At 39.3% G+C, this 22,673-nt stretch overlaps 1 long non-coding RNA gene across 1 annotated transcript; it reads left to right on the plus strand.

The window, feature by feature from the left end:
* Positions 1 to 2,253: 2,253 nt before the first annotated feature.
* LOC122741720 lies at positions 2,254 to 20,378 on the plus strand. Its single transcript, XR_006354872.1, has 3 exons — positions 2,254 to 2,326; positions 19,852 to 19,950; positions 20,059 to 20,378. It is a non-coding gene; the product is annotated as an uncharacterized LOC122741720 (long non-coding RNA).
* The last annotated feature ends 2,295 nt before the right edge of the window (positions 20,379 to 22,673 follow it).

Below are 22,673 nucleotides of genomic sequence, written 5' to 3' on the forward strand. Positions count from 1 at the left end.
TTTCTAGCAGAGTTAAGTAATAATATATATTTAGGGACTTGACTTTTGATGAGATTGTTTTTGACCTTGACCTTTAATCTTCATTTCAAAAAGAAATACTTCCTCTCCCAAGATGACTGTTTGTTTTTTTGCCTTCCTCTTGGGAATGTTTTCAGGAGGGGATCATGGCAACTCAAAGGAACTAGCATTTGTGAAAGGTAAGGAAAACCCATGGAATGCCTCATTGCAAAAAAGAAACCTTTGGAAGGAACATTCATTTTACATTCAGCAATTAGATGACTGAGTCTTTTTCTTTTCAGGGAACCAAGTCTCTAAAGTTAAAGCTAGGCACTTATAAGACAAGTTTGGAATTATCTGAGGAATTGCTCCAAATCTCCACTTTTCTTTGGCATTAGGGGCGCAGCTAAAACTGAATACAATATTTATTCAAACCTGAGATAATTCTGTTTGGAGAAATATAGCCTATCTTTCCTGCAAACTCCATGACTTGTTTACTAAGATTGTGATCATTTGAATGCCATGTGTTTTTAACACCTTTCTATCCTCATAGAGATGTGGTCATTTGGAAGTTTAAAAATTGTGAGAAATGCTTGATGCAAACCGGACTAAAGAAAATCTCACAAATGCTGTTGAATACTGGATTAATCTTCTTAAAATGCCACTTGGAAAAAAAAATAAAATGCCACTTGGGGCACATCACTTTCATGCTAAAAGCCTTTAATGGTTCCTTATTGGGGGTGGAGGGAGCTAATGGAAATAGTACTGGACTTGGGGTCAAAAGACTTGGCCCTGAGTCCCAGTGCTGTCACTTGCTTGAGTTAGTGCCTTGAGGTGTAATGTCCCTTAAAGGTTACCAACCTCTGCTGGTCAAGATGGGCAGTAGATGCTACTATTGTTCTCATTTTCCAAATGAGGAAACAGACAGACTGAAGTCAAATGACTTGCTCAGGGTTACACAGCTCCTAAGTGTGTGAGGGTTAATTTGAAGTCCCATCTCCCCAGTTTCAAGCCCAGTGCTCTATCCATTGTGTCACCTAGCTGCTTGGTTGGTTGTTGTCCTTCGTGTACAGAGGACCAAAATGGCATCACTATGTTGGGGTCAAGGTATGGTGGGCCTGACTGTGGCTGGTCAGACCCATAAAAACTCAGAGGGCTCTACCACAAGTGAGGCCCAAGTAATCCATATGAATGATTGGATTGGAGATGTCTCTAAATATGCACATCTCATGTTTATTTCAAGCAACTGCAATTCTGCTTTGCTCATATAGGTGCATGCCATGCTGGGTAGTCTTCCACATCTCATAATCAATTCCAAAGTTCTTTGGAGAGATCTTGAGAGTCCTGTGAGAAGATAACCTGGTGGCATGGGCCACCTGTATGCAGGGTTGTGACTACAGTTCCCAGTGTATCCAAACTTCTGCTTTGTCACTTGATCGTTGCCACAGGACTTTGAGGTAGACAAAATTGGTAAAAACGGTATGGATGATGTCATTTGACTTGTAAAGAAATTGGATTTAAGTGAGGCAGAGTGGCTCAAAGTTGTTGGCTAACTTTCTCTTCCAGAGTCATGGAAGTTCAGCAGCAAGACAAAAGTCAAGATGACTGATGATGGCTCAGGATGTAGTGGATTACCTAGGTGTCTTTGATGTCTAACCATGCTCTAATAGTTCCACAGTGCCTTCTTCCACTGCCTTCCTGGCTTGTTGGAACAAATCATTCACATATGCCCATTCTGCAGGGGAAATCCTCACGTGTTTGGGGTAGACAACTCCCCAACTCACATATGGATTTGAGGCCCATTGGTTACTTTCAACATGGTTTAATCCATCTGCCAAAAACATTTACTGGAGTGTGGCTGCTGTTCATGCTATAGTTTCTTGGAGCCACAGATGAGATTTGGGTGGTGGGTGGACACCAGTGATGGAAAGCAGCCCAGAAAAGAGCTCAGCAGCTCTCACACCTTAGATTCTAGTCTTTCCTGAACCTGTACCCCCATTACCTAGCTATCTCGAACTTTGGGGGTAAGGAATTCTACCCTATAGTCCCACAACTCTATAGGCACATTGAGGGAAGATCCAGAGAGACACCTCAGAGCAGGAGAAACTTTGGGAAATAGCCTAGACTAATGATCCTCAAGGAGATCAGGAGAATCAGAACCTTGTCACAGAAGCATATGAAGAATAGCAACAATGAGATCCAAAGTGTCTCAGAATCCTAGGTCATGAGGCATGTTTCAGTGGATCCTGTTTTGCAGAGTTCAATCAGAAGAGAAGGGCCAGGACTGGTGATTCCACCCTCATCCCCTGCCTTCCCATTCCTGTTGCAGGTGAGATTTTTTTTTTAGGGTAAACTTGCTTTCTGTTGCATTTTTGTTTTAAAGCTGATTTTTAAATATAAGTGTGGTCAGCCATTGCATTGCCACTCTACATGTATTCTTTTACAAATTCAATGGTAAGGAAAAAACAGAGGGGAATGAGAGAGAAGGAAATTTCACAACTGCCTTATAAAAATTCCCAAGGAAAAATCCGGAGAGTGGCCTAGAATTGAACAAATGAGAATTATCCATTCATATTTTAGAACTTCCAAGAGCATGTCAATAAGTCAACAAGTGTGAGACCACCTACTATGTGCCACTCACTGTCCTAAGTGCTAAGGATACAAAGAAAGCAAAAAAAAAATAGTCCCTCCAGTTAAGGAATCCTCAGCCTAATGGGGGACACAACATGCAAACAGCTATGTATAAACAAGTTTTATACTGGATAAATCGGAGATAATCAACAAGGGGAAGGCACAAGCATTAAGGAGAACTGGGAAAGACTTCTTGTAGAAGGTAAGATTTTAGACTGGATTTGAAGGAAACCAAAAAAGTCAGGAAGGGGAGATAAAAAGGGGGAGAATTCTAGGCACAAGGGATGGTCAGTGAAAATGCAAGCACAGGAGAAGTGTCTTGTGTGAGGGATGGCAAAGAGGCCAATGTCTTTGGATTGATGAGCGTGTGAAGGAGAGGGAGGTGTAAGAAGACAGCAAAGGTAGAAGGGGTCAGTTTATAAAAGTCTATACAAGACAAATAGAGGATTTTATATTTGATCCTGGAGGCATCTTATTGGATAGTGAGTGAGTGGGGAAAGGGGATGGTGGGGATATGGTCAGACCTGTATTTCAGGAAGATCAATTCGGAAAGAAAACTGAAATCCAGATCATTTCTAGACAAACAAATAAGCAGTTTGGGAGGGCAGTGAGGAGGTTGTGACTGGTATAGCAGGTGGCTCTTTGACTATTGCCTCTTCCCTTAGTTTCTTTATTGGACTGTCTTGTAAGGAAAGCCAAGCCTTGCCTGAACTGTGAAGCCAAAGGAGTTTACTAGAAAGTCATGCCTTGAGGAGGAGTTGGAAGGTGGTTCCACAAGGTGGAAGGAGCCAGAAGAAAGGAGTGACTAAGCCTCCTTACCCCCATATCCCAACACTGTTACATCAAAATAATCTCCAACAAGTCAAATCCTGCTGTAAACCTGTTTCCTCAACTATAAAAGGAATAATCATAGCACCTCTATTACTAAAGAGATAGAATGGCTTAGTGCCTAGCATACTGAAGTTGGAGACAGGAAGACCTGGGTGGAAAACTTATCTGTGACTTAAAACAATCTGATTCTCACTTTCTTCATTTATGAAGTGGGGGTTATAATACCTCCCTACATTTATGAGGAGAGAACCCATCTGGATTGTTCGCTAAGGGTGAAGAAGGTCTGAATAATTCCTAGAATCAATCAAAGATATTTCAGTTAGGTGCCATAGGAATTCTGTTCTGATTGGGTGAGGGATCTGGTTATGCCCCAAGGAGCTTGTATAAAAGGATTTTCAGAACTCCTACTTTGGAATAATGAGAGATTTCAGAGGGGTGGCAGCAGAGAGATAGCAATAAAGACATCAAAAGCTGAGCGTGAAAGAATCCACAGTATAGGGGCAGCTCTTCTGAAAGGAGGAAGAAAAAGTAGGGTTGAGCTATGTCAAGGAAGGCCATGAACTTGGTGTATATCCTGAAGCAGAAAATTCAGGCTGATGCCCTCAGTTGTACCCACCTCCTCAAAAACTGAAGGAAGTTCTAAGAAAAAGTCTGATCTTTGCTCATTTCCCCTTCCCGGTGCCTGTCTATTAACAGACACTGTAATATCTACTACTGCTTTGTTACCCAAATGTTTGTAGTAACCTGCATTTTTCCCAACTGCAAAAAAACCAGTTGTTAACAAGACATAAATATTAATGTAAGCTAAGCATAGAGCCAAACTTTTGCCCAAATGTTAGTAATTTTCCTCTCTGGTGGCTTGGAAAAATTGTGATGGCATCCTTAACTTTTCATTTAATATGGCTCCCCCTTAAAACATCAGAAGAGGGAATTACCAGGATCCAAAGGGCCGTTATATCTCCCCTAGGCCCAACATGAACAAGTTTTATGACATATAAAGCACTTTGCCTAGTATAAATATGTTATTATTTATCACAGAGAATGAAGTTAAATAATGAATGTAAACTGCTTTTTATCAATACAGTGGTTTTATATAATGAACACTATAAACATGAATTGTTATTGAAATTATCATAACTATTGTTATTATTGACCAAGGTCTCATGACTTCCAGTTATAGAGATTCCTTTTATAGATCAAATTACTGTAATTTGTATTCTTTTTGCATGTCCACCATCTCTAAAATTCTACTCTAATGCTTAGTCATGAGTTGAGGAATACAAGCTCTGGTGTGTTTTCCCAAGCTGGAAAGACTCCAAGTGGTCATGATGGCAGATTATGCAACAGATTCACATTATAGAAATCCCAGACTAGTTAAATTTGGAAGGCTTCATCAGAACACTGTCCTCCAAGTGACAATACTTTGGGCCACAACAACAATTGTCATCATCATGATGTGTTTTAAAAATGTATTATTATGCTAAAACTGTGTTTTATAAATTAATTGCTATTACTTTGTTTTATAAATAGCTATTGCACCAGTGTTAGCAGTAAGCATATTATTATTTTATTAATATAATATATCAGTAAAGGATTGACCATGTGTCTCCATAACTTCTCATGGTCTCAGGCTGTCAGACCTATGTTGTCTTTGTTTTTTGTTTTGTTTTGGTTTGGTTTTGGTTTTGTTTTTGTTTTGTTTTGTTTTGTTTTGTTTTGTTTTGTTTTGTTTTGTTTTGTTTTGTTTTGTTTTGTTTTTGGAGGACAATGAGGGTTAAGTGATTCGCCCAGGGTCACACAGCTAGTAAGTGTCAAGTGGCTGAGGCCAGATTTGAACTCAGGTCCTCCTGAATCCAGGGCTGGTGCTTTATCTATGGCACCACCTAGCTGCCCCAAATTTAAGAGACTTATGCAAGGTAACAAAGTACCAGAGAGGGGATTTGACCCTAGGTCCTCTGCCAATATATTGTTCTTAAAGATCATCTTCTGAGGCAATATATTGTTCTTAAGGTCATCTTCTGAGGCATAGATGTTGTGACCTGTGTCAGCAGAGCTGGTACCCACATTGATGATATTGAGGGTTTTTAAAGGTGTTTCCTAGAATAGAGAGGGAACATAGTAATACAGGATGCTTGTAGATTTGTCGTTTCCTACAATTACTGGGAAGATAGATGGAAGGAATATTTCATAGGTACTATCTTTACTAGTTCCTCTCTTCCTAGGGGTCTCACATAGCTCCTCTGGACGTAGTGTCTCTATGGGGTGTATTGCTTAGTTGGATTCCCTGGGTCTGCTCCTCTCCTGGCTAGCTCTGCTCTTGCTTCCAGGGGTGTTATTCATTGAAACTGCTTCCTCCCTTGAGTTACTGCCTTTCTATGTCCATTTCTGTCCAGAGTGGGTCTCCAATTGTGCCTCAAACTCTACCAAACTGATGAGCTTGTCCAGGGTCACACAGCTAGCAAGTGTCTGAGGCAGGATTTGAACTTGTCTTCCTAACTCCAAGTCTAAGTCCTTCTTAGTGAAAATGTTTTCTTCTTCCCCAAATCTGTCTGGAGAACTTTGCAAACATTCTTGCTCACCCTTACTCTGCTTTGAATTACACACACTTATATACCTGTCTATTCTTCTATAGTTTGTAAGTTCCTTGAACCAGCATTTTTCATCTTCATATTCCCAGCAGCTAGTACAGTGCTTTCCACAGAATTTTGCTTTCCACAAACATAATGAATGTTTGTTGAATTAAATTGAGTTGGCTTAGTTGAATTGAACTGAATTAAAGATGGGTATGTCTTGGTCTCCATCCAAAGTATTTTATTTACTAATATGTAAAATAACATCATGACAACAGGTGGTACAATGACTGAGTGTGATCCCTTTTTCCTATTGGAGATCCCTGATAGAAAAAATGTGTTTAAGATTTCATGGGGATAGGGACAGGGGCAGGGAAAGGATACAGAAATAGAGATGGGGTCAATTATTAACAGCAATGACTCCCACACTAAGGGAGGAGCAGTTTTGTGTTTCTGAATCCTGATTGGTGAGATTCCCATTCTGTGTAGTCTGAATGGAAATCATCTTTTAAGGGAAGTTTGTTCTGTCAGAGGATAATCACGTGTTCCTATGTACTGTTTATTCATAGGCTTCAATAGGAAGCCCGAGTGTATGTGTATGTGTGGGGGTGGAATTTGGTGGTGGTAGTGGGAGGAGAATGGCGGCATCTAGAATAGGATGCAACAATTGGCAGAATATTGCCCTTCTCAAAGACACACAGGAATAGAGAGAAACTCTCCTCATCCAGGGTATGAGCTGTGGGTTTTGTTTTTTAAATATTTTCTTTTTTAACTGAGGGAGATCCTGAGAAAGATGAATGGCATTGGGAGAGGAAGTCTCTGCCAACAAGAGTTAGAGCAGTCCCAGTCCAAACAGTTTAGAGTTTAAGTTCCCTCTGGACACATGCCCCACCCAGGCTCTTTGGAACTTCCCAGGAATCTTTGCTTCAAAGGATTTAGCCCAGTTTCACTCTTTCTCCTCATCCCCACGCCTAGTCCTTCTGTGGTGCAGTCCTGAAGAGAGAGAGAGAGCAACAGACCACCAGAATGTGGCTCCCAGAAAAGAATACAGTCTTCTGTTTCCCTTTTTCCCAAAGAACTAAGCCTGAAATTTGGGAAAGATCTCTAAGAGAAGCCTTATTTATTGATTTTGGCAGGGGTGGGAAGAAATGTCAGAGAAATTATCTTTTAATGCAGTCGGCAAATGAGTAATCACAGAACCATAGAATGTTAGAACTCCTTTTGTCCAGCTCCCTCATTTTACAGAGGAAGAAACAGAGGTGGGAGGTGGATGGGTGGGAGGGAAGTAACAGGCTATGGTAGAAAGAATGCATTCTTGTAGAAAGAGCCATTCCTGGTATAGCCTTGGAATATAGGATCTAGTCATCTTCTTGATAATAAAAGCACCTCTCTCCCAGGGTTGTTGTAAGGATGTTGTTCAAGTCATTTTCCAGTAGTGTCAGACTCTTCATGACCCCATTTGGGGTTTTCTTGGAAAAGATACTGGAATACTTTGCCATTTTCTTCTCCCAGCCATTTTACAGATGAGAAAACTGAGGCAAACAGTGTTAAAGTGACTTACCAACACGGTTAGTGTTGTGAAGATAAAATGAGATAATAATTGTAAGGTGTTTTGCAAACCTTAAAGTGCTATATAAATGCTAGCTGTTATCGTTATTACTATTATGATGTTTGTTGTTATTGTTGTTGTTGTTACTGTCATCATAGTTGTTGTAATGGGTGTGTAGTAGAGTGGAAAAAGCAGTTGATCTAGAGGAAAGAAACACAGAGTTCACATCCTGATTCTGTGTGATCTTGGATACATTATTTTACTTCCTTAGGCCTTAGGGTCTGTTTCTATAAAATGAAGGTGTTCAAAGAGATGACCTTCAAGACTCCTTCCTGAGACGAATTCTTCTTTTCACGTATTTCAGGAGTTTTGTGAATTTAGGATCTATAAAATTTAGCCTTTATGTATCCAGATTGTACCCAGAAATTCACACAGATCCTTCATTGAAAACAGGAATGCAAATTTCCTGAGCTTATAGAATTAATTTGTACATTGATGACTTGGAGAGTTTTAGCTCTAGCAACTATGCAAATCAGTATTCATTAAGATGCAAATTATCTCAGTTTGCCCATTAATCACCCTTCCCCAGTCATGTATTATAAATTCCTTCCTCTTTCCTGGCTTCTTACCATCTGTCTATAGAAATTTAGGTTTCCTCAATCCCAGAAAAAACACACTCACAGATACACACATAGACACACACAAACAAAAAACTCCTTCCCTCGACCCTTCTATTCCATTTAACAACTGAGTTGGCTCTTTTTCATCTTTCATTCCCATATGTTATGGGGGAAATAGGTGGGGCTTTGGGGTAGGGGTTCTTAGGAATTCCTCTTTAAGGAATTACACCTTCTTGCACACAAATCCAATTAGAATAAAATAATAGTTTATTTAGGTCCTAGGAAAAAGTCCTTGGACTTCTCATGGGGAGAAGGCATGGCACAGAGGCATGGCTCTCTGAGATACCTATCTCTTTTAGAAGGAGAAAGGCAGATACTTTTATAGAGGACTGATGGTAGTGGTCTGATGGGGTGATCATCAGACTGTGGAAAGTTCCCTTATTGGGGGAGGACCATCCCCCACTAGTGGTGGCTGGGGAAAGTTGGGTGAGGGGTGGCTCCAGATCTCTCAAGCCATCTCTCTTCCCATAATGCCAAAAAGGCAGCAGCCACACCAAATCTTATCTCTCCAAGGGGTGGGGGAGACTGGAATGAAGGGTGATGGTCCTGGAGCTAACTCAGTCCCGATCCAGTCCCACTAACCTCTTTAGGTGTGTCTGTCCTTTGGTTTAGTTTCTGAGGGAGAAGGTTCTTTGATTTACTGCAGAAAACTTCTGAGGTAGCTAGGCCCATTCAAATGAGGTACCCCTGGGGCAGCTAGGTGGTGCAGTGAATAGAGCACCGGCCCTGGATTCAGGAGTACCTGAGTTCAAATCCAGCCTCAGACACTTGACACTTACTAGCTGTGCGACCCTGGGCAAGTCACTTAACCCCCATTGCCCTGCAAAAAAACCCCAAAAAACAAAAAAACAAATGAGGTACCCAGGCCCATAACATAAATTAGACCCAATGTCTCTACTTCCTCATCAACCACTCACTCCTCTACCTGCTGTGATTTGACTCCTGACTCAGTCACTCTATGGGATGTCACTTAGGACTTGATCACTGGCAAATCCAGGGGTCTTTATTTTTAGTTTTCATCCCCCCTGACTTCTCCATATTGTTATTATCACCTTTGAATACTCTGTCTTTCCGTAGCTTCTGAGACAGTACAGTCTCCTTGGACTCCTTCCTCAATGACATCTCTTTGTTTGCCTTGGAAGGCTTTCTGTCCTTTCCACAACCCCTTTTTGCTTGTGTTCCCCAAGGTTCTAAATCATCAGCCTGTCTTTTCTTCTCTCTGTCCCCTCTGTCCCTTGGCGATCACATTCATTCCTTTAGCTTGTTATCTCCTTTCATGCAGATAATTTTCAGATCTATAAATTCAATCCTAACCTCTCCCAAGCTCCAGATCCATATTTCCAACCACCTACAAGACTCCTAAATACATCTGAATGTCGTGCTAGCATCTCAAAGTGAACATAGCCAGATGTGAGCTGAACTTTCTTCTGAAAACCTGCTCCTTCTTTTGGTCTCAAATCGTTTCTTCTTTATTACCAGCATTCACTCAGTGTCCCATGTTGAAAACTTGGTACTCATCTTTGACTTCTTCTTCCTTTCTCTCACTGCCCACAAAGGATCATTATGTCATCATATAAGTGTAGAACTGGAAATGCTTTTAGAGGTCATCTAGTCCTAGGATCAGAGATTCAAACCTGGAAGGCACCTTGGAGGTCCCCTAGTCCAACCCCGCCATTTTATGGATAACCAAAGAAGCATAAAGAGATCAAGTGTCTTGCTCAAGACAGAATAGGCTGTAACTGCTACAATTTTGATTAGAGTGGATATTGTCTAAGAATCAAAGAATCTCAGAGTTGGAAGAGGTCTCTGAAGCTATCCATTCCATTCCATTCCTGAATAACTCATGGGGAAAAATCATCATCCAGCTTTTGCTTGAAGATCTCCAGCGAGGAGGGAACCCAACACCTCCTAGGGAGGCTCTTTAACACTTTTGGACAGCATTAAATATTAAGAAGTTGTTTTCATTTGTTTGTTTTTTACATCAGCCACAATTATAATCCTGTGGACATTGTGCACAGTGATAGAAATATTGTTTGATGAAGAAATGTGAATTACTTAACTATTCTCAGAAATACAATGATCCAAGACAATCCCAAAGGACTAATGATGAAGCATACTATCCATCTCCAAAGAAAGAACTGATATTGATTGAACACAGACTGAAGCATGCTATTTTTCACTTTCTTTCATTTTTTTCTTTTATTCAAATTTTCTTATACAAAACAACTAATATGGTAATGTTTTGCATAATTGCACATGTATAACCTATATCTGATTGCTTACTGCCTCAGAGAGGGATAAGGGGAGGGAGGGAAGGAGGGATAAAATTTGGGAATCAAAACTTTAAATAAAATGGTTTATTTATTTATTTATTTTCCATAAAAGTATTTTATTATTTTCTAGTTACATGTAGAGATAATTTTCAACATTTGTTTTTATAAGATTTCTACTTTCAAATTTTTCTCCTTCCTTCCCCTTCCACCTCCCTCCCCAAGACAGCAAGCAATCTGATATAGGTTATATATGTCCAATCACATTAAACATATTTCTGCATTAGTCATGCTGTGAAAGAAGAATCAGAGCAAAAAGGAAAAACAACAAAAAATAGAAATAATATGGTTCAATCTGCATCTAGATTCCACAGTTCTTTTTTTTCTGGATTTGGAGAGTATTTTTCCATCATGAGACCTTTGGAACTATCTTGGACCATTGTATTGCTGAGAAGAGTCACAGTTGATCAACACACAATGTTGTTGATACTATGTACAATGTTGTCCTGGTTCTACTCATCTCACTCAGCATCAGTTCATGTAAGTCCTTCTCTGACATCTTCCTGCTCATCATTTCTTACAGCGCAATAGTATTCTATTACATTCATATACCACAACTTGTTCAGCCATTCCCCAATTGATGGGCATTCCCTCAATTTCTAATTCCTTGCCACCACAAAAAGAGCAGCTATAAATCCTTTTGTACATGGGGTCCTTTTCCCTTTTTTATGATCTCTTTGGGAAAAAGACCTAATAGTGGTATTGCTGGGTCAAAGGGTATGTACAGCTTTATAGCCCTTTGGGCATAATTCCAAATTGCTCTCCAGAATGGTTGGATCAGTTCACAGCTCCACCAACAATGCATTAGTGTTCCAATTTTTCCAGTTTCTCCAACAAAATGTTTATTATTTAAAAAAAATAAAGTTGGAAATTGCCAACAAGAAAACAAAACATGACAACAACAACAAAACCAAATGTACTCCTGCAACTTTTAGCTATTACATCTAGTTTTGCCCTCTGGGACTAAGAAGAACCAATCCATTCCTTTCTCTACACTACAGTTTTCAAATATTCGAAAAGAACTCAACCAGTTGAATGTGGCTTTTGGTCCTCCCTATAAAGGGGACTCCTTCTTTGGAAATAAATGGACTGCTTTCAGTCCTGGTTGCCCTTTTCCTAATAAAAAGAGAGGAATCAGGCAGTTTCTCATCTCTGGTACCTTATGTCCCCCACCTCAGAATTCTGGTAAAAATCTCTTCAACAAAACTTTGATATAGCCTATTAACAAAGTCACTTCTAAAAAGTACTCAATATATGAAATAGATATCAGATATAGTATATTTTCTCCATCACAAAAGGAATGCTTAAAATACAGCAATCTCATAAACATACATTAACAAAGACTGAAAAGATAAAACAATAACCCATCACACCTTCTCCCTAGGGACAAATACACTTTGTGGGACTGCAGAACTGATATCTCACTTTCACCATCCATAAAACTCACAAAATAGAGATTTTTCTGGCCAGCCAGGGAATGGCTTGGACTTTCTTAGCTCTTTCATCGGCAGCATTTGCCAGGGGGTGGCTATCTTCTCTGGAGTAGCAGGATGGCTTGGGAACTCAGGAGTTCTTGAACTCATGAGGGAGCCACTAGAATGAGAATTATCTATCTATCTGGATTCCTGTTCAGTGACTTGTGCTCAGGGAAAGAAATACAAAACAGAAGAGGCAGCCAGGCACTCTGGGTCCTATGTCAGGCCCAAGCAGGCCAGAATATGTTCTTGATGACATGTCTTCTTGGCATCATTTTACTAGGAAGAGGAGCGGGAGGAGGAAATTCTGCACCTACCCTGCCTGGAATCCAAAGGGAGAGTTGGCAAAGTCCCAGAGTTAATGCATTCAAAATGATGACAGATAGAAAAGAGGGTTCCCCCACCCTTTTTCTTCTTTTTATTACCTTCTGAGGAGGTAGTTCTTCTTGACTCAGTCACTCACTCATCTTTGGTGTAGTCCTCCAGATAGGGATCAGTAAGGCATGGCCTTATCATCCCAAAGCACAGGGTTTTCACCAAAGTTAAAGCACATATGTGCAACTTCATGGGAGGTGCTCTGGCTCAGAAAATCATGAGGGGGTGCCCTATTAGAGCCATATGGCATAATCTCAAGGCTTTCCATCTTCCTAGTTACGTTCTTCTGGATACACTCAAGTTTATTACTATCAATCCTAAAATAATGTACAGTGAGCCTAGCACAATATAGTATATATTGTTTGATCTGAACTGGGTGCAATGGGAATATCCTTGACACTATCCTTAGGCCTAGATTATATGACTTTCTTAATTCAGATGAAAATCATTAGGAAAAAAAGGTATCAGCCTTTTTGGCCGTCAGAACACACAGAAATGGGGTTAGCTTGCAGACTACCAAAACCTTCAGTTCCTTTTCAGACAAATTGTTATCTATATACTTATATTTGATCTATATACTTATCTTTGTTTTTTGTTTTATTTTATTTTTTATCATAAAAGTATTTTATTATTTTCCTGTTACATGTAAAAATTGTTTTCAACATTTTTCATAAGATTTTTAGTTCCAAATTTTTCTCCCTCCTTCCCTTCCTTCCCCTCTCCCCAAGCAGAAAATCTGATATAGGTTATATATGCACAATCACATTAAACATATTTCTGCATTAGTCATCTTGTGAAAGAATAATCATAGCACATGGGTAAAACCTCAAAGAAGAAAAAAAAAGCAGCCTCAAAGTAGAAACAGTATGGTTCAATCTGCATTCAGAATCCACAGTTCTTTTTTCTGGGTGTGGAGAACATTTCTATCATGAGTTCTTTGGAATTGCCTTGGATCATTGCACTGCTAGAAAGAGCCAAGTCTATCACAGTTGATCATCATACAATGTTGCTGTTACTGTATACAATGTTCTCCTGGTTCTGCTCACTTCACTCACCATCAGTCTACTTAAGTCTTTCCAGGTTTTTCTGAAGTCTTCCTGCTCATCATTTCTTACTTTACTTGTACTTATACTATGTGTAGAATACTGTCCTCTTGTGCTTCTGAATTGACTTATTGAACCCGGATGTATGACTTTAAATTTATCCCTATAAGTAACCTCTTATTTAATTTGACCCAATGTACTAACTTGTCAAGAACCATTTGTATCCTCATTCTGTCATCTAGCACTTTAGGTTTGCCTCCCTGCTTTGTATCATCTGAAAACTTAATGCTCATATTATTTAGGTTAAAATACAAACTCCTCTGTCATTTAAGACCCTTCACAATCTGGCTCCAACCTACCTTTACAGTATTATCGGTATTATTATATTCATCATTTCCCTTCACACACTTTATAATCCTGTCATACTGGACTGTTTGCTATTCCCCACATACAATATTTGATATCAGTATCCTTGGACCTTCTCACAGGTTGCTCCCCATTCTCCACAGAATATATTGTCTCGATTTTTTCAAATTCCTAGTTTTCTTTATTTGTTTGTTTGTTTTTGTTTTTGCAGAGCAATAAGGGTTAAGTGACTTGCCCAGGGTCACACAGCTAGTTAAGTGTCAAGTGTCTGAGGCTGGATTTGAACTCAGGTCCTCCTGAATCCAAGGACAGTGTTTTATCCACTGCGCCACCAAGCTGTCCCCCCAGTTTTCTTTAAAAGCTCAGCTGAAACACCACTTCCTACCCCAGTCCTTTCCTGATCCCCCAGCTACTGGTATCTGCCATGCCAATTACCTTGTATTTACTTGGTATATATATTTTATCAGCATTAACAACTACAAGTTGTTTTCCTACTAGAATGTAAGGTCCTTGATGGCAGAATTATTTCATTTGTGTTTTTGTTTCCCCTAACAAAGTACCTGAAACTTAATAAATAACTAATAATAATAATAAAATAAAAATAAAAAATAAAATAAAAAGTGCCTACTCACTTAATACATGCTTGTTAATTGATTGATAGATATATGCCCAGGTCTGTCTTTAATAAAAATGTGAAATAGTCTAGTGCTAAGGATGGAACAGCTGGAGGTCTACTTCTTTTTTGTTTTTGTTTTTGCAGGGTAATGAGGGTTAAGTGACTTGCCCAGGGTCACACAGCTAATAAGTGTCAAGTGTCTGAGGTTGGATTTGAACTCAGGTCCTCCTGAATCCAGGGCCAGTGCTTTATCCACTGCGCCACCTAGCTGGCCCCTGGAGGTCTACTTCTAAGTGGACATCAAGTTATAATTGACTATTCTTTGGGTTCAGATGTTCAACTCAACTGCCTAACGAATACCTCTCCATTTTGTCCATAAGAAACGGTGAGGGTTTTAATCAAGTGCTCACTTCTCCTTTTCTGATCTTGGGTATTTATGTTGGTTCTGTCCTTTCCATTCTAAAGATAATTCTCCTTGACAAAGAAAACATTGTCTCTCCATAGTCATTTATCATCATGCTCTCCACCCTAATCATCGGTCTTATCACTTCTTTGATTCCCCTTTTTTCACGTGTGTGTGCACACACACACACACACACACCTTTCATCCTCCATTTTTCATGATGATTCAATTATTTTCTTGTGTATATACATTGTTCCTTTTAAACAATACTCCTTCCTCATTGGGATTGGGATTATTTGTATATTCAAATTTCATTGTTGAGAGCTTCCCTTTTCTCTTGGGTTAATTTCCTCTGTAGAATTTGAGTCCTGGGAATCTTCCCTTTCTCTGACTCCTTTGAGATCTGCTCTCTGAAATCTAGTATGCTTGACATACCATAGTTTGACCCAGCTTTCTCATCTGGGCTATCCCAATTTATAAATTGGGGTCATCACTTTCCCTCAAGATTTCTATCTTTTCTATCCCAACAACCAGTTCTTCCTTAGTTGTGAGAATCAGATTCAGAGTATAAATTCCCTACATTGGACCTTCCAACTTTTGAAGTATAAAACTCTCACTAAGGTAAGCCCAGACACTGTTTAGTGCTTTGCTTTGCATAGAGGTAGAACCACCAATTGGTAACCATCTTTCTCTCTGGTGCCTTCCATAGCATTTTCTTTGCATCCGGCTGACAAAGATATCATCTCTTTTTTTTTTTTTTTTTGCATTCTGGTTATGTGTGTATGGGTTAGATCCCCCTACTGGTTCCATGGACTAGATTTTCTGTAATCTTTGTTTCTCCTTCATTGTCTAGTACTCTACACACAGTAGGTGATTAATAAATATTTATTGAGTAAATGCCAAATGAATCCCTGCCTACTGGCAAGGCTTGCTTTTCCAAATGTCTCTTTTCTAAAGTTTTTGAAAGAAAAGAACAGGCCCAAAGTGGTCTCAGTCACAAAGCTATAGAACAGACCTGGCAGCTGGAACGAAGCTGAAGATGATATGAGAGAATGTGAGATCACTTTGTAAATTGTAAATGGCCCTTCAGATGTAAAGGAGGATTATCATTGCTGAAGATCATATGGGGCTAGTTGGTGTCAGTGACAGAATAAGAACTAGGCCCTGGGATTCCTCCTATTAATCCAAGCAACAAGCGATCATTCATTTCAACAAGCATTTATGGATCAATTTTTGTAAAATACATTTAGGCAATGCTTTTAGGTTTTCAAAATGCTTTGCTCGTACATCCACATAGGATCAGTTGTGTTTGTGTCATCATAACAATTTTAGAGTTAAGCAGTCAGAGGCTTAGAAAGGGGAAGGAAATAGGTTGTGGTCACACATCTCGTGCCCACCCCCCAAACCATGGCTTTTAAGAAACAGCTTATGGGGAAAAAAAGAAAAGAAAAAAGGGGCAGCTAGGTGGTGCAGTGGATAAAGCACCGGCCCTGGATTCAGAAGGATCTGAGTTCAAATCCGGCCTCAGACACTTGACACTTACTAGCTGTGTGACCCTGGGCAAGTCACTTAACCCCAATTGCCTCACCAAAAAGGAAAAAAAGAAAAGAAGCATCTTATGAATGAATGAGGAAGGAAGGAAAAGCATTTATTTCTAAGTTCCAAACAATGGAGAGCAAACTTTCATTCTAATTGGAGGAGTGGTGGCAGAGGAGGGACCTTTGCTCTAGAGATTGCAGGGATTGTAAGAGGTGTCATAGAATAGGCAATGTTCATGCCCGTTCTAGTAGAAATGGAAATATTGGTTTGATATTTGTTCCTGGAGCAAAAGATGGAAGTGGGGGTGGGAGGTGTGGAAAGGTACTCATTCAGGGCAGAGAAGATGTCAAGATGCCTAAATAGGTCCTGGTTTTTTAGTGGAGAGTTGGATGGGATATTAAGCATGGCCTGGGGCTAGCTGAATATAATGGATTGGGTGGATTTTTGCTCTCTCAATCTCCAGAGGGGAGAGGGAGTGGTGTAATGGACAGACTGGATTTGGAGTCAGAAAGACCCGGGTTTCAAATCCCATTAAAGATAATGTCGTTGTTGCTGATTGTTTATTCTTCATTCTTGAAGAGGATCAATAATATCTGGGGGCTACAGATAAATATGTCATCTCCCCTCCCTTGAAAAGTTCATAATCTATTTGGAGAACAATACCCATATACCTGAAAAGTTAAGTACCAAAAGAAAAATTAAGTGATCTTGTGCTTAAGTGCCAAAATATGGTCAATGGATACTATTGAGTTCAGAAAAGGGAGAAATCCCCATGCTGAAGTGACCTGGGAAGGCTTTCTGGAAAATATGGGACTTGAAAGATGGATAGGACTTGGTTATGAAGAGATGCTGAAGAAAATAGCATGGAGAAATAATTTTTAAAATACAATTTTATTGATATTTTTTGTTTTATAAAGAATAAAAAATTCAGGGAAACTACCCAACATATATATTTTTTAAAAACCTAACATTATGGGGGCAGCTAGGTGGCACAGTGGGTAAAACGCTAGCTCTGGATTCAGGAGGACCTGAGTTCCTATCTGGCCTCAGACACTTGACACTTACTAGCTGGGCAAATCACTTTAACCCTCATTGCCCCGCAAAAAAACAAAAACAAAAACCCTAACATTACATTCAGTGTTCCACACCCATGTTCCTACCTCTGTAAAGAAGCAGCAGAAAGTGTCTTCTCATATTTCTTATTTGGGGTCTAGCTTGGTGACTATAATTTCATAGCATTCAGTTTTGACTGAGATTGTCTATGCTGTTCACTTTAATCAGTTTATACAGGGGGCAGCTAGGTAGTGCAGTGGATAAAGCGCCAGCTCTGGATTCAAGAGGACCTCAGTTCAAATCTAGCCTCAGACACTTGACACTTAACTAGCTGTGTGACCCTGGGCAAGTTACTTAACCCTCATTCCCCTGGGGAAAAAAAAAAAGTCAGTTCGTATAAATGTTCTTGCGCTTGTCTGAATTCTTCATATTCTTCATTTCTTACCACAGAATCATAATCTATTACATTCATGTGCCACATTTTGTTTAGCCATTCCCTAGTCAGTGAACATCCACTCCATTTCAAGCTCTTTGATGACCAAAAAGTGTTCCTATAAATATTTTGGCATACATGGATCTGTCTTTTTGTTGTGTCATTGACCTTCTTGGTGTATATGCTTAGCCATGAAATCCCTGGGTTAAAGGGTACAGACATTTTAGCTACTCAACAGAGAGAGAATGCTAAGGAGATGGAGAATAAATCAATTCTGATGGAACAAAAGTGTTTGTGTAGGGGATAATAATCCCTGCCCTTTCTCCCTTGCCATCTCCTAGAGATATTTAGGGAACAAATTAGATAATGGCCGTGAAAGTGCTTTGTGCAAGGAATTACTGTCAAATATGAATTATCTCAATTATCTGCCATCATGGAAGAGAGTAGTGTCCTGAATAATACAAGGCTAATGCTAATCTGAAAGCAAGGTAATTTTTATTTGACTTTAGAAAGCTCTCCATGTGTGTATTTGTGTGCATCTGTGTGTGCACACCTGGTTGTATGTTCAAGCATGCAGAGATTTGGCTTTCCAGTTTGTTTCAGTTCCTTGAATTAGTGGTAGGTGAAGAAGGATGGTCTATGTCAGGGGAACTCATTTTGGGTTACTCAAACAAAACTCAGACCTGCAGACATGAGATTTAAGTTTTACTATTAATTATGTCACCAGTTCAGTGTGTAGCCTTAGGCAAGCTATTTAACCTCTGTCAGGCTTTGAGTTCTTTGAGAGTAGGAACGTGCGCGCGCCTGCCTTTCTTTGTATCTCCAGGACTTAGTGCAGTAACTGACACATAGTAGGTACTTAATAAATTCTTGTTGACTTAATTTAATCTCATCAAACCTAAATTTTCTCATCTGCAAGATGATTACACTAATATTTGCCCTGTCTTTTTCTAGGCGTGGGGGAATGAAATGAGATGGTGCGAGAACTTTGAAAAATTAAAATGATTTTACATTTCTTATATTTGAAATGCAGCTTTGATATTTCTTGTATGACATTGGTCAAATAATTTAAACTCTGGTCTTTAGTTTCCTCATCCATAAAATGAAGGTTAGGCTAGAAGTGCCTTCCAAACTCTAAATCTACGATCCCATGAACCTATTATTTAGGATAATCTGAGAATTGACTGCAAATAAATAAGAAGTCTCATGATTACTTGGCTTCGAATGGGGGACAGCAGATTGAAAGGCAATCCAAAGCTCACATCTCTAGGCTTACTCAGAAATTCTGGCTCTTAGGGAACTTTGTGTCATATAGGCACACTCTTGATTTAACAAGCAATGCCTGCCACAGAATTGCCGAATCAACTCTGATGTTTTAGTACTCCCCAAATCCCAAGGGGACTCCAGAGTTGAAGTTGGGAGCAGCTTTTGCTTTGTTTTCCACCATAAATGTATTCCCACTATACTGTATGAATGACCTTTCTCAGGGCTCTGGGAGAGAGCCAAAGTCCTGAGTTAGGGCAAGGACACACACTGAATTCATTTTGGAATACACTATAATGCAAGGCACATGGTTTTGGAAATTGTCAAGGGGACCAAACATGAGCCAGGATTTTAGATCAACGTGACTTAAATAGAAACAGTGGCAATTAATTATATCATCAGATTTGGTCAATATTTAACTAAGAGTGGATGTGCACACATGTACAGCATTAAAAACTAGGTCTTCAGAATTCTAGTTACTATTCCATTGCTGCCATAATTTTGAGTATATCTATATCTATATATTTACACACAGATATATGTTTATTTATTCATTTATTCATCCATTTATTTATTTGTTCATTCATTCATTTGTTTATCTCTTTATGTAGTTATCCATTTATGTATCTGTCTGTCTGTCAATCTATCTATCTATATATCTATTTATGTGTTTGTTTGTTTATTTTTTTCCTCACAGCAGTGAAATCCAAGTGTGGTTTGCAGAAGAGGATGACCCCTGGATGCAGAGCCCATTGTAATGAACAGGCAATTGGAGATTTCTCATCTCCTTTGTGAAGTAGATATACAACTTTCCTTTCAAAATGAAATAACTTAAAGCATTAACAAAGAATTGAACTTTCCTTCTGACATTGGACATTCTTGCTTTTCTCTCCTTTACCTGCAGAAAAGTTTCTAAAGGTCAGGGAATACGAAACTATGTCATATAAGGATGAATCAAAGAGACTGGGACACATTTACCTGGGAGATGCGAAGATAGGAAAGCTGTCTTCAACCATCTGAAGGGCTGTCATCTGGAAGACATATTAGATTTATGTGGCTCCAGAAGAAAGAACCAGGATCAATAGATAGAAGTTACAGGGAAGAAGAATTTTGGATCAATATAAGGAAGAACCTCCAAATAATTAGAACTGTCAGAAATTGGAATGAATTGTCTCAGGAGGTAGTGAATTCCCTATCACTGAAGCTGTTGAGGCAGATGATGGATTATCATGGATGTGGGGAGGGGTTGAAGTGGGTGGGGGGAGTGGGGAGGGGGGATTTATGCACCCCTTAAAAGTTAGACTAGATTAACTCAGAGGCCTCTTCCAATTTTAGAACTCTTTGGCAACAGATAGAGGAATAATTTTGTATACTGTTTGATATGTACAGAGACAGCACAACTTTTCACCTACCACAATACAACCAGTATTTACTTTCCCCTGCTCCACTGTTAGAAAGGAAGGAATGGGGTCCATGAAACTAGATTTCTTTGACCTCAGCTCCTTGAGCTGATCCTTTTATCTGGATCAAATTGTTTTTTAGGTTAATCTAGAGAGGATTTTGGGAACAAAGTAGAATTTACCCTCTCAATTTCCATCCAGTTCCTGTTTGTTTTCTTTGGTAACCTCACCACCACTACCACCTCAACTGATTTTGGGCCACCAAACCTCCATAAAGAGTTAAATAGGAGTTACAAGGAACATCTAATCCCAAATTAGATAGTTGTGTATGACAATGAACTGAATTCAGGATGGCAAATAAAAGAAACACCTTATTCTCAGTCTGAGGGCATTCAACCTGATTTGTGTAAGGCTGTTCTTTAACTAGTTATAGTAGCACAGATCCTCAGTTATGACATAAGAGCTTCCAGTCAGCCCTTCTCAAGAAGCCTTCTGGTCAATGACCTTAGGGTTCATTTTGTGGCACCTGAGATGGCCGAAAGGTGACTCTAAAGAAACCAACCCCAGAAGTTAATACCGAGAGAAGCTCAGTAACTCAGTGGAGTAAAAACCCAATTGTTACTTTAGGCTTTGTGCCACCTGAGAATTTGGTAAGCATACCTTTTCTCTCTGCCTCTGCTTCTAACTTTCCAGACTTTTTTTTTTTTTGCCTCCACTCTGACAGCCTTCTAACCCTGAGTCTCCTTCCTCTTCATACTAAATTCTAGTCTGGGATGTCATTTCTGGGTCATTAATACTCACTTCTCTTCCAGTTCTGCTCCTAGCTTTATGAAAAAACAATAGCAACAATTTAGATCTGACCTATTATTCTTGATGAAGTCATGCTACCTCTTTTTGATCAATACCCCCCTCCTCCTTTTTAAATTTTCACTAACCATCCCATTGGTAGATTCTAGGATTTCTCAAGGAGTCAAAGAAAAGCTTACTGGTCTATAGTTAGGAGATTCTAGTCTCGTTCCTTTTTTTTTTTTTTAATCAAGAGAATTTTAATGGGTCTTCCTTCTTAAATATTAAAACTACTGACATCGATGGGGTAGCCCCAGCTTTCAAAGCTCCCTGATGAAAGTCAGAACCTCAGAGACAGTAATAGTTTCTTGAAGTGTCTAGATCCTTTATAGAATCACAGAACCTCAAGAAGGAGGGTAACTTTTTAGGTACCTACTATGTGCTAGACACTGTGCTAAGCATTTAATAAGTATTATTTCATCTGATCCTCACAATAATGCTGGGAAGTAGGTGATATTATAATTCTGATATTACATTTGAGGAAATAGGCAGACAGAGGTTAAGTGACTTGTCCAGGGTCAAACAGCTATTAAGTGTCTAAGGCCCTCCCCCTTCCTTTCTTTGCAGACATGAATGACTAGGGGTGTGGGGTACAGCATAGATTGTGTATATATTGATTGGTTTTGCAGAAGTACTTTTAAAAAATTATGTTGCAAAGGATACATCCCTGAGTAGGGGAGGGGAAAGAAGTATTTTAGGACATGAAAGTGAAGTCAAAAGATATAATATCAATGAGAAGTTAAAGAAGAAAAAATAAAACAAATTACAAAACATAAGTATAGGGGGATTTCATTTTATGAAAAGAGTCATCAAAAGATTCCACTGAATAGTGAGTACCTAGTGTTTGAGTCAATTCAATGCCTACTGTGTACAAGACATAGAACACACAAAGATGAAATAAGGTATAATCCCTGTTTTCAAGGAATTTGCCACCTAGTAAGAGGAACTGCATTTAAATAAATAACTACAATGCAGGTTAGAACAAGAGAACTGCAGAGGAGTGGTCCAAATAAAATGCTTATATTTGATTTCTAAAGATGAGGCTGCCCTTTCACAATGCCTTTATCCTTTCAGAGTGATGTGGCAGAAAGAATACTGTTCTGGAAGTAAGGAGATGCTCTGCCATGAATTGACCGTATGACCCTGGATCAGTTGCTTAACCTCTCTGGACATAAGTTTCCTCTCTTATAAATGAGGGAGTTGGTTCCCTTCTAAGTGTAAATCAGTTGATGCCATGTCTCTGGAACACACCTACTAAGTAAATCAATACACA

This window comes from Dromiciops gliroides, chromosome 2, assembly GCF_019393635.1.
Source record: "Dromiciops gliroides isolate mDroGli1 chromosome 2, mDroGli1.pri, whole genome shotgun sequence".
Taxonomy (NCBI): domain Eukaryota; kingdom Metazoa; phylum Chordata; class Mammalia; order Microbiotheria; family Microbiotheriidae; genus Dromiciops; species Dromiciops gliroides.